General features: G+C 38.3%; 1 protein-coding gene across 13 annotated transcripts in view; it reads left to right on the forward strand.

Moving 5' to 3' along the window:
* Positions 1–25,020, forward strand: part of MAGI2 (membrane associated guanylate kinase, WW and PDZ domain containing 2) — a 1,444,461-nt gene that overhangs the window by 687,646 nt on the left and 731,795 nt on the right. Inside the window, exon 1 of one of the 13 annotated variants that reach the window (XM_055347912.2) lies at positions 3,670–4,482. The exons of the other annotated variants lie outside the window; for them this stretch is intronic. The gene's annotated coding sequence lies outside the window, so the exon portion shown is untranslated. Of the gene's footprint in view, positions 1–3,669; positions 4,483–25,020 lie in introns of those variants that run through there. 13 annotated transcript variants of the gene reach the window in all.

A 25,020-nucleotide genomic window follows, 5' to 3' on the forward strand; every position in this document is an offset into this window, starting at 1 on the left:
TTTTTTTTTTTTTTTTTTTTTGAGACGACAGAGTCTCGCTCTGTTGCCCAGGCTGGAGTGCAGTGGCACAATCTGGGCTCACTGCAAGCTCTGCCTCCCGGGTTCACGCCATTCGCCTGCCTCAGCCTCCTGAGTAGCTGGGACTACAGGCGCCTGCCACCACGCCTGGCTCATTTTTTGTATTTTTGGTAGAGATGGGGTTTCACTGTGATAGTCAGGATGGTCTCGATCTCCTGACCTCGTGATCCGCCCACTTCGGCCTCCCAAAGTGCTGGGATTACAGGTGTGAGCCACTGCGCCCGGCCCTGACCTTTAGGCTTCTATATATACGTAAGTGTGGAGTTCAAAACCAAATATATATCCTCTACTGACTAGTAAAATGGATAGTCACTTAGTGGTGTTTGTATTATAATGTAGCATCTGCAGTAAATGAAAATATATTTATTCTTCTGCGGTGACTTTTTCTCTTCCATACCCTCATATTCAATTAGTCACCATGTTCTGTGAGTTCCACCTCTGAAAAGCATCTGGGACCTTTAGTCTCTTCTACCACTAGCCTACTCAAGTCTTCTTAAGTATTTTTTGCTTGAACCGTTGTGTCTGTATTGGATATGCTTAGGTGTGTCTATCCTGCCTGTGGTCTTCTCAGAAAATCTTTGCCCAGAGCTCCTGCAAAGTGAATGTGAGACACTCTGGCTATAACTGATGAGATCAGTGGCAAACTAAGGAAATCAGCCCAACCAATCCAGTCTTTGCCCACTGACATGAGAATTGACAAGGCAACATGGCCTTGGAGATGACAGCATGCAAGAAAAGAAAGCTGGTTCAGGATAAGAGACAGGAAGAATCAAAGAAGTAAATTATACAGCCACTGAGAGAGAGAAGAGGATTCTTGGTTTTTAGTGGCTTCTTAGCCCCAGTTCCTATGAGGCTTCGTACAGCGTTACTGTGTTTCCTATGTTTATGATATTGCCTTTTGTAGCACGAGTACTCCTTTACTTGAGCTAGCTGAATTCTGTTGTTTCACCCAAATATCCTCTACAACAGCTTCTAAATAGTCTTTTTTCTGTCTTGCCTCTCTCCAAACCAATGCTTACCAACCTCGGATGCATTGGAACCACCTTAGAAGATTAAAATCAACAATGTTTCTGGTTTCTATCCCCAGATGTTCTGATTCAAGTAATTTAGAGGTGGCCTGCATTTGATTGGTTAAAATCTCTACAGGTGATTCTGGTACTCAGCAAACACTACAAACCAGTGTTTCCAGAAATTTTATGATAATAATAATTGCCTGGGATACTGCTTAAAAATAGATATTCTTGGACTTCTCTAGATTTGGAGTGGAACCCAGTGATATATATATTTACTATAACTTGCAGGTAATTCTTATAATTAGGAAAGTTTGAAAAACACTGCTGTCATCTGCCCTTCACCTTGCTGCTAAAATAATCTTTGTAAAACATATAATTGTCTAGCCAAAGAACTTTAAATAACTTGCCATTACATCTCAGATGAAGCACAAATTCCTTGGCAGAACATTTAAGATCACTCGCAGCCCTTTAGGTTTGTTCGTGTTCTTTGTGTCTCTGCCTGAAAACCCCCTGCCTTTGCTTACCTGGAAAACTGACACATACTTAAAGGCTCAGTTCAAGGGTTACCTATTCTATGTGACTGTCCTGCCTTGCCTTAAGGAGAATTTTTCTTCTTTTTCTGACACTCCGTAGCACTTTGTACCAACATCTATTACATGTTAATGGGTACATGTTTTGAGTTTCTGAAAAACACTCTGTTTTCTTTTTCTTGTACCCCTCAGTGCTTAGTATGGTGCCTAGCACAAAAGAAGTGCTCAATGAACATTAGTTGAATAAATGAGTGCATTAGTAAAGATTTATTCTACCCTCTGTCAGCACTTCAGTTTGTTCCTTGAGTAATGGAAGGCATTTTGAAAAGTTGGCTAGCGTTAGTTGCTATATTGTTTTTGCCAATTTATATCAATCTTTTTTTTTTTGGCACTGGCCTGTCTTTGGTAAGTTTTAATAGGCCTCTTTAAATCATGATCTTTCTGTTTTTAATAGAAAATACATGCAGTCCATATTCCATGTTCATCAAGTCTCTGTTAGAATAGCCTGGAGCCTGAAAGTTGTGTCTGTATTGGATATGCTTAGGTGTGTCTGTCCTGCCTGTGGTCTTCTCAGAAAATACACTAGTGTTAGGGTTAAAGCTCACAAATTATCTGATCTAAGGTAATGTGTCTTTCTCACTGTCTGTCCTTGCCTACATTTTGCACATTCAAGGAAAGCGACTCCATGGCCAAAAGAACAAAAGCCAGTGGGTGAAGTAGGGAAAACAAACAAAACAAAACTCTGAATAAATGCAAAATGAAAACAGCCAATGCTAGAGGGAAAAAAGAAAAGGTGAAAGAACAGCAGATTTGGTTATTAGAAGCTATAAAGTGAAATTCTTTATGTTTTTTTCCTATAACATTTTAGGTCTTTCTAAATTTGCCTAAGCCGACTTACTTTTCGAGGGAAGATTTTTTTATTGTCCTATGTTTTGGTGCCAATTTTTGTAGCACAAACTGAAGCTAAATTTGCAGCCAGTTAGCATATAATTTATTTTAAAAGCTTAAATGGGATCTTTTCCATGCAAGGTAAAGCTTTGCAAATACAAAGCCAGCAAGAACAGTGAATAGTTCTTACTCATTTTAGGTGTTGATGGAGGGGACTGGGTGTATTTCGGCTGGAGTCCTCAGTCCCAGCAGCAAAAGCAACACTCTTCCAACATCATTCTGGAAGGAGGGAGAGGCTGTTTGTGTAAGAGTTTGAAATGTTATCTTTTGTGGCAAGGATAATGTGATTCTATGTCAGCTCTTCCTCTATTTTCCTCTTTTGCTGAGGCACCAGTATCATCATGCTCCTGAATTAAGAATCCGTGGATAGAACACCGAATGCCAAATAAGAGTTTTCTTCTGATGCTTGTAGGTCTTCATTCTAATAATTTATCACCTAGCCTTACAAAGTACTTTTTATCTGAGTGTTCAAAAAAATGACTGATTCTTTGACCCTTGAAAGAAAATGGATATTATCTCATTTTTCTTTACAGTATTCCTAACAGCAGATTACATATCTTTTCTATTCAGTGGTAGAGATAGAAGAGATGGTCTCCACTGGATATTAAAAACTTTGCAGCAGAGGAGAAGATGGTGTCAAATTTACTCTTTAGGGCCTAGGTCCATAGACTATAAATGTATCTTCAATACTATACTAGGTTAGCACAAGTTTTTCCAGTTGTTTCTGTCTCTGGGGTGCTGTGTGGTCTTAGCTATCTGGACACCCTTCTCTACTAGGCTTGCCTGATTGGGTTGCAAGAAGAGGATACTTGCTATATTTATTACATTTATTTTCTATTTAAGACAGAGACAACTGAAACAGAGAAGGGAAAAATTATTTGTCTCAGAGCAAAGCATTACTCATTATTGAATCTAGTTCCACAACAGCAAACTATTGATTTCTACCTATGCTATGTGCTTTGGTGTTTTTGTCACTTATTTTTTTTTCCTTTCACATTATTATTTTTATTGTCTTTTACAATGGTCCTTAACTTCAAGATAAGTTTAAATGGATGTCAAAGAAAAGACCAATTCAAAAAAGTGTGTAAGTAGTAAAATGACTGATTCTTTGACCCTTGAAAGGAAAAGAAACAGTCATGCTTACAAGTTTAAAGAATTGTTCAGTTGGATGATTCTGAAAGGATACAGCCTTGTTATTAACACTGAAAAGTTTAATTACATTTCATTATACTATACTAGCTTCTCTTAATTGGTAAAAGGAGACTATGAAAGCAAAAACAAAAATGCTTAATCTCTAGGAGCTAGATTTTCCTCGCTGCTTTGTAATGTAAATGTGCCTGTGTGTATATTAAAATTCACACACTCCATCTCACTGGCTTTTAATGGAGGGGTCACCTGACTTCACCTAGAGCCGCCCCCCTCCCTTTCCCAGAGGAAACCCAAAAGTGAGAGACAGGCTCGTAGATAACACAGGTTCTTGTGCTGAGAGATGTAAATGCCCCTGACTGACCGGGAAGCGAGCGAGGTTGCTGGTGGGGGTTGGGGAAAGGCAAACGGAGGCAGAGAGCATAAGCGAGAGAGGGGAGAAGGAGAGAGAGGGAGAGGGAGAGAGGGAGAGGCAGAGGGAGACAGAGAGAGAGAGAGAGAAGTGCTGCATGCTTCATCTTTGAGAGGAGGGAAAACAAAAGAGCTCAGCGGCAGTTTTGTGTTGCTGTGTCTGGCTTAAAGAGGAAAATTCTAGACATCCATGTTGAAAAATCAAAGCTCAGCTGAGACTACTTCTATCAAGAAAATTATTTTTATCTGCGAATGGGTTGGATCAGTACAGGTGGTTTGAGAAGACACTGACTGAGGACCATGGAAAGGTGGGAGAGGACGTGCGGCTTCTCTGCTTCCTTTGAACAGAGCTCTAGGTTAGTAAGCTGAAACTGACCCGGGTCTGGCTTAAATATCTGTATGTGCATATGTGTGTGTGTTCTATTTATAGCCTCCAAACCCTTCTGCTCCTCAACCCCTGGGGAAGGCAGTGCCATATTCCACCAGATGTGAACCTAAACTTGATTCGACTCTCACTTCATTTGCCAAATGCCTCTCGTTTGTTTGCGGAGCTTTTGTTTAATACAGCCAGTGGAGAGCCATCATGATGTCTCCTTCTGAGTCAGAATGTGTGTTTCAGCCTTAGATTGTCAGGTGGCTGTTTGGAGAACAGTTAGTGTTTTGCTCCAGAAAGCTGCAAATGCATGATTAGGTTATTGTGAAATGTAAACAGCAAATATCTGCTGACTTGGCATTTCTTCTAATGTCAGAATAATTCAGAGAACCAAGTGCATTTGCCTTATCTTTATTTCCCACGTAATTGACTTCAAATATAATAAGTTTGAAATGGCACCCCATCAACAAAGACACACACCAGGTATTCTTCCAGCAGAGTGTGTTTTACCTCCTATTGGAGCCGAAGCTTAAAAAATTAATTTTATGGGGACCTGGTTTGGGGAAAAAAATACAATGTGTTATAATTAAAATAGGTTTAAAGCCTTTTTTACAACCAGTGGGTATAGATGTGTGTAAAACAAACACATAATTTCTCTTGTTTCTTGCTGTGCAGATAGAGTGTCTTTTGTTCCAGCATGTGTATTTTCCTGTGTTTTTACAAAGAAAGCATTGCTTGTGCTTTCCGTGGTAGCAAGAGGCTTGTATGCCAATTTGCCATTGTGCCCTGGTCAAGAATCTGCTCTATTCTGAAGTAAACTGCCCAGAGGTATTAGTCAAGAACGTGGAGAAGGGTGGGGAGTAGGAAGAGATGCTTTTTTCTCTTCCTCTTTTTTTTCCCCTTTGACTCAGAAGTGTCTAATTCACATGATGTTAAGAGGAAATGGGGGGAAGCATTTAGTTCTGAATAGGATGCAGTTCGGTGCCATGCAGTTGCCACAGACTATAACAAGAAGATGCTCGGAGCTGAGGGAATCACATTTGTAATGGGGACTCTTTAAGAAAATGTTCTGTGAGGGTAACTGGCTGGGTCCCTTTGGACCAAATTAAGATGCGCTCTGGCAGTGCACTAGCAGCTGTGAGCTGACATTTTCTTGTGAACCTAGTGAAAAATGGCTCCATATCTCTGTCTCGTCCTGAGGAGATGGTCTTTGAGTAGTCGAGCCTTTCCTCAGCATTGTGATTTGCTCTGATCTCTGTTTTCTGATGGGGACGGACTGACTTGTGGTTCCTTTCAGTTCGCCTGCCTTTTTAAATCTCGGCTTGAATGGGGAGTGGGTGGTGACGGTTTTACTTCAGTACAAACTACCCAGAGCAAAGCTTGCAGAAGATATCTTTCTGGCAATCATAGGTTTCCATTTTTAAAAGGGTAGATTACATATATTTTTGGACGTGATCTAAAGCACTTTGTTGTTAAGTGGGCTCATCAAACAATTTCTTTAAGGAAAGACCCATGCATGTGTGGCAGCTTACATTTGGACTTCCGGGAGGGCTGACAGGTTAAAAAAAAAATAGATATTTGCCTGTATCGTCCATCTCTGAAAGTAAAAAGCTGTGTTTTTGTATCTTATCATGTTTTCCGTTTTTAGAATTGTGATCCATTGTGCAAGGAAAAAGATGTGTCCCCGCGCTAGAATGCAGGGAGGGAATGTACTACTGTCCTGTACTACACATGTGCTTATTAAAGAATTCCTGTACTGAGCAGGGAGTGGAGGTGCTACAGCAGCCACACTGTTCCTTTATTTAGGCTTTGGTTTGTGAAAGCTCCAGCCAGCAGAGGCAGGATGCGCTTTATCAGAGAGCTATGTGTTTGAGGGACTGATTAAGGGCATGTGTTGTTTGGGGGTGTGCGAAATCGGTTCTCTATTGTATAGCATTTTAGGATGATTGTGTGAGTACAGAGCAGGTTTAAATCTTAGGCAAGAGGTACAGTGTTGAGGCACTATCCACTAGAGAGGGGAGCATGAGGATGCAAAATAGTGCAATAGTATGTGCATTGTGCAGAAAAAAATAATAATTCTTTAAATTTTATGCTAGTTTCTGAATTATAGAAATTTGGAAACACTTCAGATCCTTCCTGCAAAATGACATGGAGTCATCTCCACACTAGGACAAGAAAGACTTGAGTACAATACTTTTAACAACATGGAAACAGTTTCGTAAGTGTTTTAAGTGTAATAATATTTGCTCCACTGAAGGGTAACCCTCCAAGGGTTTTCATCATGAGCACCTTCCCATAGGCTGAGAATTAGAGCACAGATTTTCTTGGTGTCTGTTTAGAATAATTTTGATAAAGCTAAGACCTTACAGAGGCAATAAGATTTGCCTCTTTAGTAGAACAATGGAAATGGAACTTTAATACAGCATGTAGATCCGATTGCTGCTTTTATACATGTAGACAATCTGACTATGGTACATGGTGTGCTTTGGGGAAATTGATGCAATTATAGTCGAACAGCAAACAAAACAATACATGAGGTGATATAATGAAAACATGGATCTCAAAGTTCCTAAGAGGATTACCAGGTCACCCTTAAATATTGTTAATGACTACAGGTGAGGTGGTTTTACCCACAGAAATTTCAGATGTTCAGAATTAGAGGACCATGTTTGTAAAGCTAAGAGCAGAGTTTGCTGGCTCTTGGAGAAGCTGGATGGCACTCATATTTAAACCAGATAATGTGTACATATAAAAGAATCACAATCTTAGAAACTTCCCACCAATGGAATTTTGTTTTAAAAGTTGCAAAATAACTAAAATGTAGAAAATAGTTCACAGCTCAGAAACCGTCAAGGGAGAAATGAGAAGATCCAGAAATAACAAAATTTTTGCAGTGAGATTTATGTGCTACCTGAACAACATTTAAGATGCCGATGAGTTCTTAATGAGAGCTAAAAAAGAAAAATTCACATTTGGAAATAAATGTCTGTATTCCTGTATTCCTATAGCTTTGAGCTTGGAAAACAGAAAATTTCCCAAGAATAAATTAGTTATTAGTAAGATGCCTGTGGCATGTAAAGGAAAACTTGATAAAACAATTAAGTTTCAGGCAAACATATTTTACTCTAACTGAATTCTTCTTGAAACATTTTTAATCACAAAGCTACTAACTTTCTGAGAATATCTTAAGTAGTAATGGCCTGCTTTCTGACATCCATTTACTCTATCACTTTAGAACCCTACTACCTTAAACTCTCTTTTCAATTTTTAAAAGCCTTATTAGGTGACAACATGACGTTAAATAAGCAGATATGATAAAAGACTGAGCTTAAAACACTTTGATTTTATGTTCAATTTCAGGAACATTTTTCTTCTACTGTCTGCAATCAGCTTTTGCTCTTAGTCACACAGCTTGTGACACTCTTTCTAAGATCTCAGCTGCTTACTCTGAAGATAACAGAATTTTAATTGTAAAAAAAAAAAAAAGTGTGTTGCCTTTTTGACTGCATTAGGTGTACCTTAACAAAGGTTAGAACTTTGTTATAGGCTGGGTGTGGTGGCTCACACCTGTAATCCCGGCACTTTGGAAGGCCAAGGCAGGCGGATCACAAGGTTAGGAATTTGAAACCAGCCTGGCCAACATGGTGAAACCCGTCTCTATTGAAAATACAAAACAATTAGCCAGGTGTGGTGGCACACACCTGTAATCCCAGCTACTCGGGAGGCCGAGGCAGGAGAATTGCTTGAACCTGGGAGGCAGAGGTGGCAGTGAGCTGAGATCGTGCCATTGCACTCCAGCCTGGGCAAGGAGAGCAAGACTCCATCTCAAAAAAAAAAAAAAAAAAAAGAACTTTATTATAATGTGAATTCTCAACGTAAGCGTTTCACAGATATCAGAGGTTAAAGTATACATGTACTGTACATTTCAAGCATGTCAAGACCTATAAAATACACAAAGTCAACAGTAGGACGGTTAGTTTTTTTCCCTAGTTCTCATCACAAGGGTGGCTTTCTGTCACATAAGCCTGCTTTCCAGAAGCAGTGCATTATTCTGTTTTCTCCTACAGATTCTTTATTCATTCTCCCTAGGCACACTAAGAATACATCAAATTCAATAAGTGTGATGATATAAAAAGTGTCCTTAATTGGTGTTTGAAAATTTAGGTGATATTCACCATGTGGAGGAACACACAGTTAGAATAGTTGTTTTTCACTTTAAATCAGTAAAGTAAGTCAAACTTCAGAGTGTTTAAGGAAACTAACAATACTGTGTACTGTCAAGTAAGAGGCTCATTGCCAGCCAGTTAGCCAATGGAGGAGAAGACACAAGCTTAACTGATGACTCCAGTTGAAGCATTGTAGCTCAGGAAGTTCCCATATTAATAGGACCTCAGCTCAAATTCCAGAGCCAGCTACTCAACTTGTTCACCTTTTTGCCATCTGGGGCTGGGATAGGAAATAATATATTAAATAAGGGATCACTTTTGCTATAAGACAATCTTTCTAATAGACCAGTCCTGCAAGCAGTTCAGGCATCTTTAAGATCCTCTCAGTCTGAAGTTTCTATCTTTCTCCACGAAGCAACAAATCTCAAGTGACTCTGGAAGCCACTCAAAGATTTGTTCTAAAACTTTGGATTGATCTTGCCAAGCACTGCCCACAAAAGCACAACCCCGGCCGAATAAGAAAGGCACAGGGATGAGGGCTTTCTCTGGTCTGTAGCAGAGAACCAAACCCTCTGGGTTATTTCACTCAAAGGGCCACAAAAGCTCAAATGCTGAGCTAAGGAACTGCTGGACAAGTGTGGGAGGATTCTTGATCTTGGATTCGTACAGCTCTTTACGAAGAGCCTTTCTTTCAGATCTTAGAAAGCATCATATTTCCTTCCCTCTCAGGACCTTAGCACATGCTGGTGCCTCTGCCGGAACACATTTCTACCCACTTTGCTTGCTCAGCCATTTAATTGGCTCTCTCTATAAAATGTGCTCCAGGCTTGTCATGCTTTTTCTTCATTACACTTCTCGGGTGTTTTGGGTTTTTTTTCAATATTTAGTTTTATGTTAGCGTTATTACTTGATTAATGTCTTTGTCTGCCAGGAGGCAGGACCTTCTAAAGTGAGCGTCCAGATTCATTTTGCTCACAACCGTATCTATCTGTAGGACTTCAAATCATGTCAACTCAGAGATAAGATATGCACTAGGGCTGGGCGTTATGGCCCACACCCATAATCTCAGCACTTTGGGAGGCCGAGATGGGCAGATCACAAAGTCAGGAGTTCGAGACCAGCCTGGCCAACATGGAGAAATCCTGTTTCTACTAAAAGTACAAAAATTAGCCGGGTGTGGTAGTGGACACCTGTAATTCCAGCTACTCAGGAGGCTGAGGCAGGAGAATTGCTTGAACCTGGGAGGCAGAGGTTGCAGTGAGCCAAGATCACACCACTGTACTCCAGCCTTGTTGACAAGAGCGAGACTCTGTCTCAAAAAAAAAAAAAAAAAGATGTGCACTAAACATTTGTGAAATGACTGACTGAATGAATAAATGAATACTAAGGCACCAATATAGTGGGAAAAGATAGTGTAACTAGCTTGGCTCAACAAAGAGCAATTCTCTTCACTGGGTTGGCTAGTTTGGAAACCTAACAGGTGGATACACTAGGACAGTCCCAGGATCTCCCTTCTGTCAGGATTTTCCATGTAAGAAATCACACTTGAGTGCTTGCTATTACAATATTTCAAAAAAGAAATTTACTACCCATATCAACAAGTATTTAGAATCAGTCTGGCAAAATTATAGTCTGTCTTTCCCTCTCCATTCCTCCTCAGGTACCTCTTTTCCTGAATCTCCCACTCTGATCATCCTTTAGTTCTTTGCATCCAGGCCCTTCTAGGTCTCATCCGAAGATGGCTATGCTTTGCTAACTAAGCTGGTAATAAGTTGTGAGGCCTGAAAACCCATCTAAGGTGTGAGCTTTATTTGCATTTTGAGCAAAATTATCATGTAGTGTTTAGCACTCTGCTTATTAATATGGAGGCTGTGAGGCATAACATAGCACGAAGCTTGCCTGTAGGAAGCTATTTTCGGTTGTGGAGCTAAGACTTATAAAAAACAATTGGCAACTACTCTAAGAGCCTATGATCAAGAACTGTATTTGGCTGTACAGATTTTAATAAAACTAGAGCACAAAGGAAAGGATTTGTAAAGAGGTGGGATCTCAAGCAAACTATGACCAATAAGTGGCATCTGAATTGTCAGAGAGGAAGAAGAACTGTTTAACATTTGGGATGGGGGAAGAAAAAACATTAAATGGTCAATGGGACTTAGCACAAGCTGTGTTAAGATACTACTCATATTTCCTTTCCTAAGTATAAAAGGCAAAAATACCTTTTATTCACAAATTCATCGAGATTTTATTCATTTAAATCATAACCTTGAGACCCTAGAAGTTAGGACAGTTAGCAATCATATTCCTGGACACTGGAATTCACTTCCCATTATATCTCGAAGTACTTAGTCTATCTCAGCATTTAAAAGTAATCTCAAAGAAGTTTTCTGTCAGAGGTGCTTTTAAAGATTCTTTTAGCAATATTGATCACTTTAATTGAGGTTTATTGAAAGTGCCCAGTATAGCTCTCTTGTGGCTCATGTTCTATAAATATATCATCGTCTTATTGATAGATAGTAGAATTTCCATTTCATTACAGTCAGCCTTACACTCTTTAGAAACCTTAAGTTCACACCAGAGCATGAGGAGGAAGAAACATTCTTTTCCTCTGGTCTTCCAGTTGTCCTTAAACCACAGCACTATGTAAGAATCATTTTAAAGTATGTCCTTAGTAGTACTAAACCTCCTGTTTCAGCCCTGTGTCTGGCTTGAAGGTTCTCTGTTGAAAACCCTGAAAAGAATAAACAAAACTCAGAAGCTGGAAAATATCAAGCTGCATACATGTAAGGAAACAATGAGAGAATTGAAATTAATTGATTTTGTAAGTAGGGCAGGTAACCTATAACTAGGTTTCTAGATAAATTATTGATACAGTTTCCATTTAAGTGGTTGGGTTTTAGGTTAGGTGCAAGAATTGTTAAAGCCTATGAAAAGTTATTAGTCTTATTTTTTGTACTTTCCTTGTTTAGATGGAGATAATTGAACTCTTTAGGGTAATTCAGCGTATGTCTGTCTAAAGAGTGGGGTTTTGCTTAGGCCTTCTTGCCAGCTATGTTACTATAATCATGCTTTGGGAGGAAGATTTTGCACACACAGTCCTTTAGGTGTTCTCACTGTTGTAAAAGAAAAGCCAGAGTATATAAATCATCCCTTTGAAATATCATAGACAACCCCTTCCACACACCTGTGTGAATTACTCTCTCAGTGTGTGCTAAGGTAAAGAAAAGCTTCAGAAAATAAAATATTTCTACCCCTATTTTATTTCAAAAGTGAAAACGTGAAAAGAAGCTGGGATTGGCTAGTAGTATATGAAAATCTGTTCTGTGCGGATCCCCAGGTTACAATAACTCAGTCTCATTGTGCATGCAAGCCTTTGTATGGTAACTTTTATTTCCTAATATATAGTTGCTACTCTGGGAATCATAAGTCTTTCTTTTATGATTGATGCATTAGAGTTTAGGAAAAGTATTTGCTAGTTCCATTTATCTAAATCAGGAGCAAAGAAATTGGTATTAAACTATTACTATATTTATTAGTAGTACATATCCCCTGAACCTGAAAGAACACATTTAACCATGACCAGTGACTGGCAGGCCTTTGATAAAGTTATCAATTGTTCATTTCTCATGTTTCTCTCTCCCCAAGCTATAGAATGCTCTATGTCTGAGATTGCCTGAATTAAGTTCTATTGAAGAAGGCTGGAAGTTTTTTCATACTTGTCTCAACAACCATTCTAGCCAGTGTACCAAACTAAACTGTGTTCTTTTATGCCCATGGGTATTTACCCATTTTTTTCACTGTCTGGAATGTTCTAAGAGAATGCTAGTTATAGACGCAGGTGTTCTGTATCTTTGAAGGTCACTGCCTGGATAGTAATCCTAGGAAAAATAGGTGGTTCCCCAAAACTGTTCACACATATTCATACTACATAATTTATTATGCTTTTCTAGTTACAGTTCTGTTTCTCTCACTAGCTATACTTTCCCAAAACGGAGTCATTTTCTTGATTATCTTCCTATGTCCATTACCTAATAGAGGTTGTAGGACATAGTTCATGTATATTTTAGTTATGATTTGAGATGATCCTCTTCTTGTTCACATAGCGAAAGGAAGAATGTAATGTGAGTTTTTGAAATTAAATGATTCAAAATTTCTATTTAGTTGTTTTTTGTTTTTTTTTTCTTTTCTTTGTTTTTTGTTTGTTTGTTTTGTTTTGTTTTGGTGGAGTCTCACTCTGTTGCCCAGGCTGGAGTGCAGTGGTGCAATCTCAGCTCACTGCAACCTCCGCCTCCCAGGTTAAAGCAATTCTCTTGCCTCAGCCTCCTGAGTAACTGGGATTACAGGTGTGCACCACAACGCCTGGCTAATTTTGTATTTTTTAGTAGGGATGGGGTTTTACGATGTTAGCCAGGATGGTCTTGAACTCCTGACCCCAGGTGATCTGCCTGCCTCACCTTCCCAAAGTGCTGGGATTACAAGTGCCAGCCACCATGCCCGGCCAAAAATCTCTACTTGTTTTAATCCAAAAATCTCTACTTGTTCTTGGCAGTCTCCATTTTACTGAAGCTGAAAACAAAAGTTAATTATACTAGAAATCAGAAATATTTTTCTCTAAGAGACTATGAAGTATCAAATATGAGCAATGAAAGAAAATTGGGCTAAATAATTTGATACAGGAAAAATTAATTCCAGATAGAGTCCATGCCTCATGTCAGTATTTTTTGCCCAAATTCATGTGGAGAGCTCCTCATTGGTGCTCCTTCATACTCCAGCCACTATTGCAATGAGGAGTGAGGAGAGATGTCTTATCTTTGCCTGGAGCTTCACTGTTCTGTGCATGTGGCCTATAGGCCAGCATCAGCATTGCCTAAGAGGTTGTTACAAGCAGAATTTCGGGCCTCAACCTACCTTACAGAATCTGAATCTAGGCGAGGCATGATGGCTCACACCTGTAATCCCAGCTCTTTGGGAGGCCAAGGTAAGTGGATCATCTAAGGTCAGGAGTTCGAGACCAGCATGGCTAACATGGTGAAACCCCATCTCTACTAAAAATTAGCCAGGTATAATGATGGGCTCCTGTAATCTCAGCTACTCAGGAGGCTGAGGCAGGAGAATTGTTTGAACACAGGAGGCAGAGGTTGCAGTGAGCTGAAATCACACCACAACACTCCAGCCTGGGGGACAGAGCAAGACTCTGTCTCGAAAAAAAAAAAAAAAAAAAAATCAGAATCTACATATTTTAACAAGACCCCCAGATGGTTCAATTCTTCATTGATGTTTGGGAAACACAATTACAGAGAACCTTTTTATGAAGTTAGGGTCAATTTTGTAGACTTCAGCCTGGCTAATAACTCAGAGACAAATTATGACTATGGAAAGTTATTTCTTTTGTCAAGCTATGGAATGGAATCATTTCTCTCTTCAAGTCACCCATGCCTTGCATGTCCTGGGAAAGAGAGGGAAATGACACTTACTACAAGTTAATATCTTATCTCTTCCCAGACCAACTTCTATTATATACACTGACTGCTAATGAGGTGTAACAGGATAGACCAGAATTGAGTCTGGCCTCTGGCCCACATTAACCATATAAAAGTTGGACAGCTTCCTTAGGTTTTTCCATCTCATTTTCCTCTTCTGTAAGATGAAAATTATAATAATTCTTGGTAAGAATGTTTTGACATTAGAGGTGGGGATGAGAAATTATCTCCTATAGCTTGGCACATTGTAGGCATTCAACAAATAAACAGACGCTGTGGCTACCCGAGTTCCTCCTGGCTCCTTGGTGAGAGTAGAGAGGTAATCTCGTTTTTCCAATATAATCTTTTAGGTGTTTGCCTCAGGTACCTCTTGGAAGTAGACACTGAGGATTTCAGTTTGTTTGACTTCCTGCCAGCTGAGTTCAAGAGGACAAGCTAATGAATACCTTACGTTTCTTGCACACACAGTTACATATCCAGATAAAATATTCCTGGAGATATGCAAAGCAAAAGAGGAAACTTGTGTCCCGCATAATCTCTTTCTTCTTCTAATAAAACAAATTTAGGCCACTTCTCAATAAGATTGTCAAGGAAGGTTAATGTCAGAATTTGCTAGGAAAGGGGGTTACTTCGTTAGCTAAGATAGAGAAGGAACCCCATCTCTACTAAAAATACAAAAATTAGCCAGGTACAGTGGTGCGTATCTGTAACCCCAGCTACTCGGGAGGCTGAGGCAGGAGAATCGCTTGAACCCAGGAGGTGGAGGTTCAAGTGAGCTGGGATCACACCATTGCACTCCAGCCTGGGCAACAAGAGCAAAACTTCATCTCAAAAAAAAAAAAAAAAAGAGAGAGAATTAAAATCTAGTTGTAGGACTCTAAGAACTGTCATTACCTGGTGGTTCTTTTTTTTTATCAGGGTGGAAATTTTAATATAGGAAGTTTTATACCATTGTTACACTCCAGCTGACAATGTAGCCTTAAAAATATTATATAATGAAAAACATACAGGTTATAAAAGGCAAGTGCTCTCAGAGAAACTGTTGAAAGCAATCTCCTTTATTTTCTTTCCTTATTTATTTATTTTTTTTGAGACGGAGTCTCACTCTGTTGCCCAGGCTGGAGTGCAGTGGCATGATCTTGGCTCACTGCAACCTCCACCTTTCAGGGTTCAAGCGATTCTTCTGCCTCAGCCTCCTGAGTAGCTGGGATTACAGGCACGTGCCACCACGCCAGGCTAATTTTTGTATTTTTAGTAGAGACAGGGTGTCACCATATTGGCCAGGCTGGTCTCGAAGTCCTGACCTCATGATCCGCCCTCCTTGGCCTCCCAAAGTGCTGGGATTACAGGCGTGAGCCACCATCCCCAGCCTCCTTTATTTTCTTAAAGAACTAACTTGAAAATAAAATTGAGAAACCTGCCTTAGAAAATAGGGAAAATGTGTGGTGATAAAATCACATAAAACTTACACATTAAGATACTCAACTATTAATCTGCATATTATTTCATTATAGCAATATGAAATAAAATAATAGGTATTTTTTCTAATTAACAATTTTTGCTCACAACTTTATATTAGCATCATTCTTTAATACAACATGACATTCAAATTCTTACATTGAAATGAACATTGCCACATTAAATTTACCATTTTAACATTCACATCTAGAGAAAATAAGAGATTCTAATTAACTTTTAAAAATTATCCTTTTGGTCACACAAATTTTAAAGATTTAATACAAGGCATATCCCAACCTTGCTGTGAAAAAAAATTATTTGTGATTTCATTACTTTTAGCTGTTTTCTTGGGTTTAAGTGAGGATTATGTAAGCATCTTAGTGCCATGTGTCTTAATCTAGAAACAAATTTATAATTTAAAAATAAAGCAATTCGTTTATATTTCTATACAAATAATTTTAGGTAGGCCAGATGTTCAAATTTGAAGTTCTAGTGTAATATTAAAATAATTATAGTTTTTTTTTTACTATTTCTGACTCTGGAAGACTTGATTACTTAATATGGAGACTCTATTTTGTTATTTTATTGACACTAATTGCTTTAAAAATGTATTTCTGATGGTGATTTTCCCAAAAATATGTTTATATAGGTAGAGTTGTATTTGCATTCCACGAAGTCATCACTTCGTGGATGAGTGCCTTAAGCAAAGATTCAATATCTACTATGTGCCAGATTTTGGTTCGACGCTGAAGATAAAGATATATTTAGGCCCATAAGAAGCTCATAATTTAGTGTGGGAGATAGACGTGTAAACAAATTATTTGAATGTGACAGATTAACTACCAGAGTAATGTGAATATATGGGAAAGAATAAATCACTCTACCTGGGTGTAACTTAAGGTGTGGAGGAATCTACATAAGATTTTGAAGAATGAATATTACTCTTTCAATTGTAGAAGAGAATAGGATACTTCAAGCAGAAGAATTTGTATTGTCTGAGATGCATAAGGAGCATTGTTTGCCCAAAAAAATGGTGGCCTAGTCAACACAGATATGAGGCAATGTGTAGAGCAAAAAGAATGAGACCCTTTTGTGATGGAGAGGCTTCATGTGGCAAGCTCTGTGGTCATGAAGCTGTTTGTTTCTTTTCACACAGATGTGCATGTGATATGTACCTAGTTCACAATATGGAAAGAACTTTGATACATATATCATTTTTCTGAAGTACATCTAAACACATGCAAACACATTGAAGTGTGGAGACTAATCAAAGAGAAGTCCTGAAAAATGGAAATCAGAATAATCATAAGTGCACTCAATTCTGTGAGTTTGAGGCTTTGAAGTTTGTTTGATTTTTAAATGGAAACCATGCATTCTATTTCTAGCATACTTCATTCATACTACAAGTACGTATTGAATGCCTGCTATAGTTTAGGCACTGTTCCAGGTGCTTGGGATATATAATAAAACAGAAAAAAAAAAAAACCCTGTCTTTTATGAGGGAGACCAATAGGATACAAGATAACTCAGTAAAAATATATACATATTTATGTAATATGTATAATGTTAGGTGGTGATCACTACTAAGAGGAAAATAAAATAAGTAGGAAAAAGGACCGTTAAATGTCCCAAATCAGAGGAAGGGGGAAAGAGATTTTTAGAAGGGAGGCCAGAGCAGGCAGTACTAAGATGACTAAGTCAAGTCTTAAGTGAGAGAGCTATCTGTGGGGTGGAAAGGTACAGAAACCTTTGATTAGAATATGCTCTGTTTGCCATGTTTATTTGTCATCCAAGAGTACTGGTCACGTAGGCAGCTGGGTATATCGTTCTGGAATTCAGGAGCAAACTGTATGGTAAAATGCACATTTGGGAGTCAACTGCTTATTATAGTGTTTAAAGCCCTGAGATGAATGGCATCATCTAAGGACTGAGTGTGGAGAGAAAAGAACACTTTCTGTACTAAACTCCAGGGTGTATTTAATAGTTGAGGAGATAAGAAGGAATATGCAAAAGAGACCAAGAAGTCACACCAGAATGAGAGGAGGAAGAAGAGAGAGAGTGGTGTCCTCAAAGCCAGTGAAGAAGTGCTTCAAAGAGAGAATGATCAACTGTATCAGATGCAGCTGTTAAGTCATATAAGATGAGGACTCACTAATGTCCATTGCCTTTAGTGACATTGAGAGTTCAAGATAATAAAACGGAAATGGAGACAGAGAATTCAGATAATTCTTTTAAGTTTTTATTTTGCTTTATTTTTTGTTTTTTACCATAAAAAGAAGAAATATTTGAGAAATAAGGCGGGAGCCAGAGAGGAAAGAGGGCCAAGAGGTGGAATTTTTTTTAAGCTAAATGAAAAATTTTAGCATGCTTGTGTGTTAAAGAGAATGATTTAAGAGAGAAGAGGAAACTGATGATTATGGAGAGAGAGAGAAGGAGGGAGGGAGGGAGGAGGGGAGATTTCAGTGTCTTTAAGTAGGTCTTAGAGCATAAGATCCAGAGCACAAACAGAGAGGCTGTCCTCTTCCAGGAATGTGGTCTATTCATTCATATTAACAGGAACAAGGTTGCACTTATGGGCAAACAAGGAGTTAGGTGGAGAGATTTGGTGGTGGGAACTTCTAAATGTTCTCTTCTGATTGCAGCAATTTCTCTGTGAAGAAGGAAGCAAGATTATGGTGGGAGATGTATCAGAGACTTTAAGGAGAAATGGGAAGTTCTCAAGTCTAGGAAAGTGGGAAAGGGAGTGGTCTACAGAATGATGGGCAGGTAGCTTTAAGGGCTCACTTGAAATCAGTGGTCATTTTTCTCTAGCCACTTTGAGCAGTGTTGGTAAGATAAGACGACAGAGCTGGATTTAATCAAGGTTGTGTGAATGATGAAGCAAGAGGAGCAAAAAAATAAAGGTGAATACGTTAAAGTGACTGCATTGGTAAATGGGAGAATTCAAGCTGGGTGGGTAAGAAATGAGGTGACAAGAGTGTGATGAGAGATCAGCATGTTGAAGATCTCAGCAGGATTGAAGGGCTGAGTTGGGATTGTAGAGGACAGGAATCCCATGGTTGTCTGTTACAAAGTATTTGATGTCAGATTCTTCCACAATACTCTTAGGTACCATGATGTCGCATCAAAGTGTCTTATTTTAAAAAGTACCCTCATTTTGTGCAAACATAGCTGCCAAATGCGTGTATTGCTGCCCATTCCCACTAATCAGTTCATTCTCTGAACAACTGGCAAAATGGCAAATGCTGGTGTTGCAGCTGCTCCTATAGTCCCAATTGCCTCCAGAGAGAAAAAAAATAACTAAATATATTAATAAATGACAGAATAAACAGTTATTTACAGTGTGTTGTTATTAATCCATATCATTAATATTACCAGACTGATGCTTGAGTTTACTTTTGCAATGATAGAACCACTTCAGTCTTTGCAATAATTACAGTGGGGAATAATTTATGCTTACATGAATGGATCCCAGACTTGGATCCCCACTTGGCTGGCTAGAGCTCTGATCTCCTGCCTGACTCATGCCAGCACTCTCCTTCAGGGGTAGTTGAGCTCTGCTTCTCACATCCTCCATTATCTGGCAAGCACCACCTGATATATCTTGTTTGAGAAATGTGAATTGTGCCTGACACTGAGTGTAAATGACCTCGAAGTTACTTTCTTCCTATAGTATCCCGGAGCATTCTCACATGGATTCTGTTTGTTTCTGACACTCTTAAAATTATGATGCAGACTAATAATGGTGTTTGGGGTAATAAATAAAAAGGAAATATTTATTTAATAAAATAAAAAGCTACAACCCTGTTGCACCCACAGTGCAAAAGTTTTGGCAACAGGAGGAAGCAACACAATTTTGACAGTGCTTGAATTTTTGCTAATGGCAAATTTGTTTATTGAGCTGGGGTGTTCTATAGGGGAACATACTTATTTGGGTGATCAAACAAAAGCAGCTATACTTCAAAATTTTACATCAAACTATATGCCTTTGGCATATGAACTTACATTTTTGGCAGAATCAGGAGTTACAAGTTCCACCAACCATACCATCAACTGGTGCCTGAAATTATTTTGTCAAATCACCGGTTGAATTTCTTCATGCTGTTTGTGGATCAGACTTTCAGAGGTATTTGTCTGCTGTGTAGATACACAAGCCTTTTTCCTTGAAGACACACATGGCCCCAAAATCATGATTTTTGTTTTCACATACTCTGGGTGCTTTTATTACATTAAATGAAACACGTATTTAAGCCCATAGACTCTTTGAAACATGCTTAAAAGTGAAATCAAACAAATTTTCATAGAATTCAGCTTTCCCATTGCAAATATACATTAAACCACTGTGTTATATGAATGAATATTCAAAATACTCGAGTACGTATGTTTCCAAAAACAAATGAAACCAAATGATTTTCCTAAGCTGCCATAGTTACCACTGTGGCCAAACTAGAATCCAAGACTCCTAATTTCTGTCTAGTGTTTTTTTCCCCCATACATACTTACAAAAAGTTATTCTTGAGCTCAGGATCATTTAGTGTCTCTCCTGTTCTGATAAATTCTTACCCTTTCAGAAAAGCATATTTTTAAACTTCCCATCTTCAAACGCTCTGCTAACTTAAGTAATAATATGTCGAATATAGTGTAAATGATATTACTTTGGCCTGCAAAGGTTGAATTTCAGAGCATATGAAAGCAAATTCTGAGCCTTATAATACATTTTTCATAATAGAGACCATCCATCAAGGTGAAAAAAGGCATGCTAAAGCAATGAGGGACATTAAAGCAAATAACTTGGTAACTAAAATATAAAAGGACTTCCTCAGGAAGCAGACCTGAAATATCAGGATATTTGCCTTCATTCTCTGGTGTCTTTTAATTTGTTTTAAAATTAAGATGCAAGTGGTGAAGGAAGCTGACTTAGTCAACAGAAGTGGTTAGTTTGAAAGCTGTTTTGATCCATTTTAGTGAATCGTTTAGAATTTATACTTAAGCACAAAATCTAATTTTCCAATTAATTTCACAAAAGAGATGCTTTTTATATTGATTGCCCAAGTGTGTTCCCTATTTGTGTCCAGAATATCTAATTGGCTGATGCTAACAAGCAGTGTCCTTAAAACTAATACTTGCTGCTCAACTTGATACAGTTTTAGAGCCTCTAAGGATTTTGATGTGTACAGGCTATACTCTGCAAAATCATTTTAACTTAATGTGGAAATGTCAGTGAGTCCATATTTATCATAATGGACATTTAAAGCGTAATTTGTCTTATTTGGGCTTATTAATAACTGTTTTGTTACTGACTTTCAGCATTTATTTATTTATTTATTTATTTATTTATTTATTTATTTATTTAAGACAGGGTCTGGCTCTGCTGCCCAGGCTGGAGTGCAGTGGCACGATCATGGCTCACTGCAGCCTCAATTTGCTGGGCGCAAGTGATCCTCCCACCTCAGCCGCCCTAGTAGCTGGGACCACAGGCATGAACCACCATGCCCAGCTAATTTTTTTGTAGACAACAGGGTTTTGCTATGTTGCCCAGGCTGGTCCCGAACTCCTGGGCTCAAGCGATTCACCTGCCTCAGCCTCCCAAAGTGCTGGGATTACAGGCCAGTTTTAATATTTTTATATATATGTACCATTTCTTGTGCTCATTTCTTCCTAAATATGCAAGTTTCCATCAGCTATCAGTTTTCTCTGGCTGAAGAAATTCCTTTACCATATTTTAAAGTGTGGGTCTGTATACCACAAGTGATGATTTTTACTTAGTCTTTATTTCACCTTCAGTCTTGAAGGATACTTTTACTAGGTATAAAATTCTCAGTATAGAGTTTTTTCTATCACCAGACTTTTCTGGCCTCCATTGTCTCTGAGGAGAATTTAGCCATCATTTGTACCATACTTCCCTGTCTATAATATGTCTTTTTCTCTGTGTTGAAGTTTTCTCTTATTTATCGTTTTCAAAAATTTGAGATTGAATTGGTTATGATTTGATTTTTTTTTTTTTTTTTTTGCTAGTTAAGTGAAGCAGTGGGAGTGAAGAAAGTACAAAGAAATCCGTAACTAGTTGTAATCAGTTAGTTTGATTTGAATTTTTAGAAACTCTTCGTGCAGTTTCCTGAGATACTGGAACCTGTAAATGTATGTCTCTTAACAAATTCGGGAAATTTTTGGCTATTATGTATTTAAATATTTTTTTCTGCCACATTCTTTCTCTCTTCCCCTCTTATGAATCCAGTGATCCATATGTTATATCTTTAATATTGTCTCACAGGTCACAGAGGTGCTGTTTATTTCTTTGATTTTTTTATGACTTAAAATTGGATAGTTTTTATTAATCTTACTTCGAATTTACTGATTATCTGGTCTATTATCTGCTACAAAGCCCAGCTAGCAAATTTTTTTTTCAGATACTAAATTTTTTACTCTTAGAATTTCTATTATATTTTCATTTGTATTTTTCTTCAGAGATTTCCTGTCTGTTTATTGATTACTATTTTCCTTTATGTCCTTGATCATAATTATAATAGCTGCCTTAAAATAACTGTTAACTAATTCCATCATATTGGTCATCTTGTGGTCATTCTCATTGATTTCTTTTATTCTTGAGTATGAGTGATATTTTCTTGTTTCTTCATATGTCTCATTCTGTCCTGGATATTATTTTGGTTTCTGTTATGTCTTCTGAAAAATGTTTATTTTTTGTTTTAGCAGGTGGTTAATCCCTGAAATTTCTAAATGAGTGACATGTTTAAAAGCAGGCATGTCTAAATTCTGTCTTATCTATAGTAGGCAGCAGCTAAAATATTTGAGCCTTTTTAACTTTAACCAGGCTGCCTGGACTCTGCATAGACAGAGGTAGTTCAGGACTTAGCCAGATATTTGGGCAGAATTTAAATGCAGAATTTGAGGCTGCCCTCTGTGGCTCTTTCCTTTCCAGATAAGAAAGAGAAAAGGAGACCTTGGCAGCTGGGAGCTAGCCTGGCATTAACAGGTGGGCCTTGATGTTGTTAGAAGTTAGCCAGGCAGTCACAATAGGCTGTGGTATTCCATTACACACTAAAAAAATTATCAGAATACATTTGTCAGACAGGGTCATTCTGTGACCATGATGAGATTTTATTTTATTTTTCTGAGATGGAGTCTTGCTCTGTTGCCCAGGCTGGAGTGCAGCAGTGCCACCTTGGCTCACTGCAACCTCTGCCTCCCGGGTTCAAGCAATTCTCCTGCCTCAGCCTCCCAAGTAGCTGGGATTACAGGTGCACACCACCAAGCCCAGCTGATTTTTGTATATTTAGTAGAGATGGGGTTTCACCTTGTTGGTCAGGGTGGTCTCGAACTCCTGACCTCAGGTGATCCACCCACCTCGGCCTCCCAAAGTGCTGGGATTACAGGAATGAGCCACCAAGCCCAGCCTCTGTGACCATGATGAATCAAGACAAAAAGATCATTCTATCATCATGTTCAAAAACAGACAAAATCAAGAACATTATCCGATCCACGAGAATGACTAAACTTCCCCTCTGCTGCTGATATAAGCAACTGCTACTTCTTTAGCAGTCTCTAGATAAGAAATAGTAAGATACCCAACCACAGAATTACTTCCACTTCTTACCATTGAATCCAGAGCAAAACACTGCTTCCTTAAAGAGTCCCCAAAAGAACATAACACAAGCCCAAATTCTAGCATATATCAGACTCACCTTGTTTCCCTGTGGTATATGTTCTTCCTCGTTTTCTGGTGATCTTTGATTGAAGGGTTATGACACAGGATTTCCTCCTCTACTTTCTACTATCTGTAGTAGACCATAAGTCTGATCTCTCATTGTTCAAGCCATAAAACAATAGAACTTCTATGCAACTTCAAGCCATTCTGCATGGTGCCACACGTGTGTCTGCCCTGTGGCAAAAAATTAGAACACTGGGATACTTACCTGGTGCCATTCCCTTTTTTCTAGTTTCTGTGTACTTTTGGTTGTTTCCCAGTGCTTCCAGATAATCATATATTATAGTTTGTCCTGAGTTGATAGTTGTTATCTCCAGGAGATTGTTCTGTTGTGAATTACTTCACCATTATCAAAAGCAGAAATTCCCTTTGTTGCTGTTAAAATATATTACTTGGTATCATGCAGTCTGTTCCTAAAGTGGGCAATCTTTTTGTGATACCGCAATTGAGTAGTAGCCATCATATTTCATTGCAGTAGGGAAGCATTAAATTGTAATTGCTAAATGAATAAAGTAATCTAAATTTGGAAGCTTGAGAGGGCCAATTAGGTCATTCGTGTGAGGTTTGCTGGACTTTTGTCGTCCTTTTGCTGAGCATGAGTCAAAAGACTTCTCTAAACAATACAATTACAAGAACGTGTTTGTCCATTTCCAAGTCTAATTTTAGGAATAATGTGAAAGTTGCATGGATGAAAATCGTTACAATATGTGTATTGATCTGGCCTGTAATTATTTTGCTGGAAAATATTGAAAAATTTCTAACCAGTGCTTTTGGGGAAATAATTTGTCACTAGAACAACAATGATACCTTGAAATTAAAGTTGACGTAATCATTAATTTTCTGAAACTTTTTACAAAGTTTTGTACTTAGCCATTATATATCAGGGAACAAGTGGTTATCTTATTTCTTATGGGAATCAAGACCTCTAGAAGCATATTCTTTTTCTCTATCATTTAAAGTCCAGTGTATTTCTCCCATGGGTTAGATTTGTCTGTGTTCTGTCTCGAGAGACAAATCTTTAACATTATTTACTCTTAGAATTTCTCTCTAACTTATGAGTAACATACATCATTATTCATATAGACAAGATGTGAGATTTGGAAATACTTTTGTGTTTCTTTAGCCATTGGATTATATTGATGTAAAATTTAGGTGCTTTCTTGTTTTTCATTATATCTGTCGTATATCAGCATATTATAGAAATCTTTATAACACTTCTTTAGAAGTGTGAATATTGCTTTGCAAGAGCAAAAATGTAATACTAAACCTGCCCTCCAGCCTCACAATTCTCCCAACATTCCTATGATTTCCCTAGCCCACCATATCTGTTCTCCAGAGGAAACACTGCTGCCTTCCACAGTTTATCTTCCTAATGTATTTGCTTGTGTTTTCTGTTATGTGTATTGTGTGACTCCCCCTACTAGAATGCAGGATCTGGAAAGAGAAGTGCCTGTTTTGTTTCCAGAAGTTATCTTGTAAGACAAGAGCAGTCTTGGCATATAAAAATTTCTGTCAATTCGTTAGTTCAACCATTGTGGAAGACAGTGTGGTGATTCCTCAAGGATCTAGAACCAGAAATACCATTTGACCCAGCAATCCCATTACTGGGTATATAACCAAAGGAGTATAAATCATTCTACCATAAAGACACATGCACACGTACACACGTATGTTTATTGCAGCACTGTTCACAA

Source organism: Gorilla gorilla, chromosome 6 (genome assembly GCF_029281585.2).
Source record: "Gorilla gorilla gorilla isolate KB3781 chromosome 6, NHGRI_mGorGor1-v2.1_pri, whole genome shotgun sequence".
In the NCBI taxonomy this organism is placed as follows: Eukaryota; Metazoa; Chordata; class Mammalia; order Primates; family Hominidae; genus Gorilla; species Gorilla gorilla.